This window comes from Onychomys torridus, unplaced genomic scaffold (assembly GCF_903995425.1).
Source record: "Onychomys torridus unplaced genomic scaffold, mOncTor1.1, whole genome shotgun sequence".
Taxonomy (NCBI): Eukaryota; Metazoa; Chordata; class Mammalia; order Rodentia; family Cricetidae; genus Onychomys; species Onychomys torridus.
In genome coordinates this window covers 101-5,772 of record NW_023413683.1, presented here as the reverse complement: position 1 = coordinate 5,772, position 5,672 = coordinate 101, and the positions used below count along the sequence as shown (strand labels likewise).

The following is a 5,672-nucleotide window of genomic DNA, read 5'->3' as shown; positions in this document are numbered from 1 at the left end:
GCTGTTCTCCCATATTTTAAGGCTTAACCATGGGAAGAAAACTAAAACACACAACACAAAACTCTCTTCGCACAACACAACCGTACAAGGCTCTCTACACATTCAAGAGAGTAAAGTAGTGTCGCCCACCACTGCCTGATCTCTATTTTAATCTAGTGGTTTTTTCCCTTCTCTGATCTTCAATCAAATTTTATTAGGGCACAAAATATATCACCAAATGGTTTAATCAAATTGGGTATGTGTGACATATACTTAAATATGTTTAAATACAGGAAAAAAGAATCGAAATGGAAGTAAGAGACTAAATTTTCAATAATGAGATAGGATAACAATTAATGAAGAATGGGACAATACAGGCACAAATTAGCCCTAGAACAAAAACCAACATTATAAATATAAATATCAAACAGCAAACATAAATCCCACTAAGCAAAACCAACAAAATGGGAAACACATTCACTATATTGAGGTCCAGTTGATTAGTGAACTGTAAATCTATCAGGACCACTGTTCCCTTCTCCCAGCTGTGTAGGCCTCCAACAGTGACTCCAATGTACAATGACAAGGCCCAGCTGCAGGCAGTGGCCCTTATGGACTAGTATCTAGTATTCTTCAAATTGCCTCTTTGTAATATCACCATAAGCAACCAGCCAATCATGACTTGTTTTTTTCTCAGCTTCTATACCATAACAGAGCCCTTGTTCTTTTTACTATGGCTGTGATCAAGTCCCACTTGAGAATCAATTCTTGGGAGGCAGGGTTTATTTGTACTCACCCTTTCAACAGGCCTAAAAGCCAAAAATCTGGAAACATCTTGTTGTTAGGTGTCCTGTGACATTGCATTAGGAATTCCCTGTCCACCAGTGACTTACTCCTGGAAAGCTAAACCTCTGTGGCTTCCCCAACTTTCCAAGCAGCACTGGCTATTGGACACCAAGTGCTCAAAAGGCCTGAGATAAGTTTAATAAACCACTGTGGTAGTTTGCATGAGAAATGTCTCTACATTCTGGACATCTGAGCACCAGTTTTGGCCTACTTGGTAAATGTCAGAGTTTAGAGCCTTGGTGATTGTATTAGTCAGAGTTCTCAATAACAATAGAGTGATTTAAGCAATGATTCAATCACTCTCTCCTCTTTTCTCCCCCCTCCCACTCTCTCTCTCTCTCCCTCTCTCCCTCTCTCCCTCTCTCCCTCTCTCCCTCTCTCCCTCTCTCCTTGTCTCTTTTGGAGTTTATTGGAATTACTTATAGGCTGGAGTCCAGTTAATCCAACAAAGAGTAACTGTGAACTGAAGGTCCCAGATTCCAGGAGAATTTGGTTCACAGGGCTGGATCTCTCCACTGGTCTTCAGTAAATGCTGGAATCTCAAATAAGTGGGCTCTAATTCTACTGAAAGAATGGGCTTGTTAACAACATGATGGAAAGGGAGAAATGAGAAAAAGCCTCCTTTTGCAATGTCCTTATATAGTCTTCCAGCAGAAGGTGTGGCCACAATTAAAGGTGTGTCTTTTGGCCTCCAGATCTGGATTAAAGGTGTGTGTCTTAACACCTAGAGATCCTCATTAAAGACAGGTGTTTCCCTCCTCTTGATCCAGAAGAAACCAAGCACAAATAATCTCTCACAGGTGTGCCCTGCATTTCTAGATTGTAGTTCATTCCAGATGCAGTGAAGTTGACAACCTAAAATAGCCATCACAGTGGTGGAAGTCCATCACTGATTGTGATTTAACTGAACAAGGGGACCATGCTACAGCCCCATTAAGCTGCCCGAAGTTGAGAGTTTTGGCAATATGGTTCTGGCTTTAGAGTCAAGAGAAGAAGAAAGATAGTATGGAATCTCCCTCCCCCACTAAGCAAAGCCTTTAAAGCCAGGCATGTGTCAGGGGTGTGTCTGAATGGAGTCATATAGAGGTCATTGCATGAAGCTATGAGTGTGAAGCCTGGATTGCCTAGAATACCCCAAGATTCTTGACATCCCAGAGATATGGGTGGGATACCTGCCAAGGACAGTGGCTTCTTGGGAGTAGAACCAACCCAAGAGAAAGAAGTATGTTACTGTCAGCAAAGCTGAAATGAGTTGGATATCTGAAGAGCGTTTTGACATCAGACTGGGAGACACAGAATTTGGAGTTTGCCCAGCTGGTTTGTGATATTCTTTGGTCAAGAATTTCTTCAATTTTTTTCCCTTCCCTGTATTTTGGGCAGTAATGTATATCCTGGACCATTATATGTTGGAAGTATATGGTCTGTTTCTTGGTTTTGATTTTATAGGGGTTTACAGTTAAAAGATTGCATGAATCTCAGAAGGGAATTGGAACTTTGGCCTTAAAATTTTTTTGAGATTGTGATAAAATGTGGGGGCTTTGAAGTTGTACTAATGGATCTCTGCATTATGCTATTGCTATAACATATTGGTTTTTGATGAGAGAAATGTGGTTGTTTGAGCCTAAATTGCCTCCATAAGTTCCTGGGTAGTGGCATTATTAGGAGGTATGGCTTTTTTGGAGAAGGTGTATCCTCCTTGGAGGAAGTATGTCTCTACTGAGGTAGGCTTCAAGGTTGCATATGTGCTGAATCCATGCCCATTGTCTCAGACCACTTCCTGTTGTCTGCAGGATCAAGTGGAGGCTCCTTATTCACTCTTAGCTCCTTCTTCAGGGTCATGTCTGCATGAATGCCACCATGTCTTTACATGTTGATGCTAGCCTGGAGTTCTGAAACTATAAGCCACTGAATTATGTTTTCTTTGTAAGTGGTCATGGTGTCTCTTCACAGCAATAGAAACCCTAACACAGATGTCATGCTGTGTGTTTATTATCATCTGTTTCGTGTGTTTTTATTATAGGAGAGTTTGTACCTAGCAGGAGCTGAAACACACCCATGTGTGAGTGCTGCAGCTCTTTTGAGAGGGCAAGTACAATGGGACCTGACAAATACCCAATCATGTGATAGTAGTTCTTTGGATGTAGGAGATGGACTACTGTGCAGTGCCTGACACCCAGCTCTGCATGCATAATTGGAGAGAAATAAATATATCAGAGCATGACACTTTCCCTGTATGAATATGAAGTTTATGAAGGGCATGCAGGGATTTATGTAGTAGGTGTAACAACTGATTAACTGTATATAAAGGGGTCTATAGTTGAAGGAGAAGGGTTATGTACCAGGACACAGTATGGAGATTTTTATGCATATGTTCAGCTTTTACTATAGGAGAGAAGCTACTTAGCAGGGTCTATGAACTAAAGCATGTATGGCACTCATTTTGTAAGGCAGGCCATGCATAATGAGTCTTGTAATCTAGCTGTGTGTGTGTGTGTGTGTGTGTGTGTGTGTGTGTGTGTGTGTGTGTTGGTGTAGAGAAAATGAGGGAAATACACGAGAGAAGAGAGGGGTTTTTCTATGACAGTAGGGTAGGAAATACATAGCATGACCTGGTTAACAGACCTATATGCATATTTGGGGCTTTGTTTGTAGAAAATGTGGTACTGGGCAGGCATGAATGGTAGCCATGTGGAAGGCTTAGAATTTATGATTATGTACCTAGTAGGCTGTGACACCAAGTTTTATGTATTCAATCATTCATATTTGTGTTAGTGTATGTTGTGTGTGCTGTATGTGTGTGTGTGTGTGGCTTTGACTATACCTGTCAGGTGCTCTCTAAAATAGTATGTTTGTGATTTACAAAAGAATATTTATTACAATAATGTAGTCAAGATACAATGGAGGAGAACGTCTTGGTAGCCAAAAACTGGGCCTCTTATGCAATGCACAGTCTTCCCATTTCTTTGTAGCTTACACAGGGATATAGGGCTCACAATGAAGTGGGCTTGCAGCAGGAAAACAGTACACTCAGCTTCCAATGACATGATTTCTGAGTGAGATAATTTCCGTTGTTATAGGTATTTCTTCGTGCTGGTCATTGGGCATGTTGGGCACATGAATGGTTTCTCTGTGGAGAAGCCTATGTTCAGAAACCATGTGAGTGTTCCAACTATGGCTGATTCACCTGAGGAGAGAGATATCACCAGGCAGGTTCTCTACAGAATTCATTTTGACTGAAATGTGTTCTGTAGCACTGATGATGACATTAGCCTTTGGGACACCTCCTTCTGGCACTCTTTCATATGAACAGGGCTTTTTCTCCTGGCTTGAGTATCTATTCAGCATGGTGTATCTTCTGTCCCTTCCCATCTCCTATGCTTGTTGAAAAGGCTGATTCCCTCGCTCTCCTCTTCAATGGGAGAAGGAGCTGAAGAGTACCTTCAGAGTTTCCATTTAAGCAGGGCTTCTGATTATGCTGATGGCTGTCCCCACAGCTCAGATTGTATTTGAGGATATTGAAGGTTGCTGTTAAGTTATTTGGTTGCTTGTGTTTTAGAGATGATACAATCTCCTCACAGGTTTATCCCATGGTGCATATGGTCTAAATGACCTTGGGAAGGATTTCCATAGTTGCAGATGCTGCAATGTTCTTTGATGTTGCCCAGCCATTGTCTTTCCTGGAGCTGACATATTGTTATTCTGTGCTGGTTGGGGACCATGAGTAATTGTTCAATGAGGATGATGCAGGGTTTTGAAAGTGGTAGGGAATAGGATACTTTGTGGTGTTGATGACCCTGTACATACCATCAAAGGTGGTTTCTTCATATGGAAATTGTCCTGTGACCAGTACATAGTGAAGGACTCCCAAGCTCCACATATCCCCCTCCAATCCATCATAGGGTTTCCTTGCCAAAATCTCTGGAGCCAAATAGACCAAGGTGCCACAGAATTCCTCCAACATCTGCCCTTCTTCCAGCTGTCTGGCCATACCAAAGTCACAAAGCTTGATATTGCCAGCTCTGTCAATAAGGATATTTTCCAATTTAATATCACGATGAGCAATTTGGTTTTGATGGAGAAAATGAACCCCTGAGACGACCTGGTTGAATATTGGTCTAGCCTCATCCTCCTTTAGAAAGTCTCTGTCTCTGAGGAACACATCTAGGTCCTGTCCTGAAACATATTCCATGACCAAATAAGTTATTGTCCTTGTGTCAATAACATGAAAAAAACGAACTATGTTTCTGTGTTCCACAGATTGAAGTATCTTTGCTTCACTGTTGATGCTAGCCACAGAATTCATTTTTTTCTCCAGAACCTTGACAGCCACCTGTGTATGTGTAGGAAGGTGGCAGGCAAGCTTCACCTCCCCAAATCCACCAGAGCGTAGAGATGTTAAAATCCTGAAATCCTTTTCAAGGATGTTTTCCTCCAAGGGATTTGCCATGGTGTTCTGCTCAATGAGGACACTATATCTTGTTGCCAGTTCCTAGGACAAACAACATGAGAAACAATAGTTAATGCAATTTTTGGATGGATGTTTAGTGCTATGAATTCTGTCATGGAATGTGGGATATCCCAAACAATCTAATGATGCAGGTCAAGGACATAGAAATACTAGAAGAACACAACCTCCAAGCCCTAGAGGAGGAATTATACTAAAGAACAAGGTTTGAATCGCTGAAGTATCTCTCCAAAGGAAAATACTCAGATTAGAGATAGAAATACTTGGTTAGTTAAGAATGTTTCAAAATGAAAAATCCTGGCCCAAACTGATGAAGAGATTGAAGATACAAACATATGGGTGAAAAAAGAGAGGTTATGTCCCAAGCAAACTACAGTCCAGA

The 5,672-nt window shown here is 41.4% G+C and overlaps 1 pseudogene; it reads right to left on the bottom strand.

Moving 5' to 3' along the window:
* Window positions 1-4,005: 4,005 nt before the first annotated feature.
* Window positions 4,006-5,314, bottom strand: LOC118576413 (annotated as a pseudogene).
* Between the last annotated feature and the right edge of the window lie 358 nt (window positions 5,315-5,672).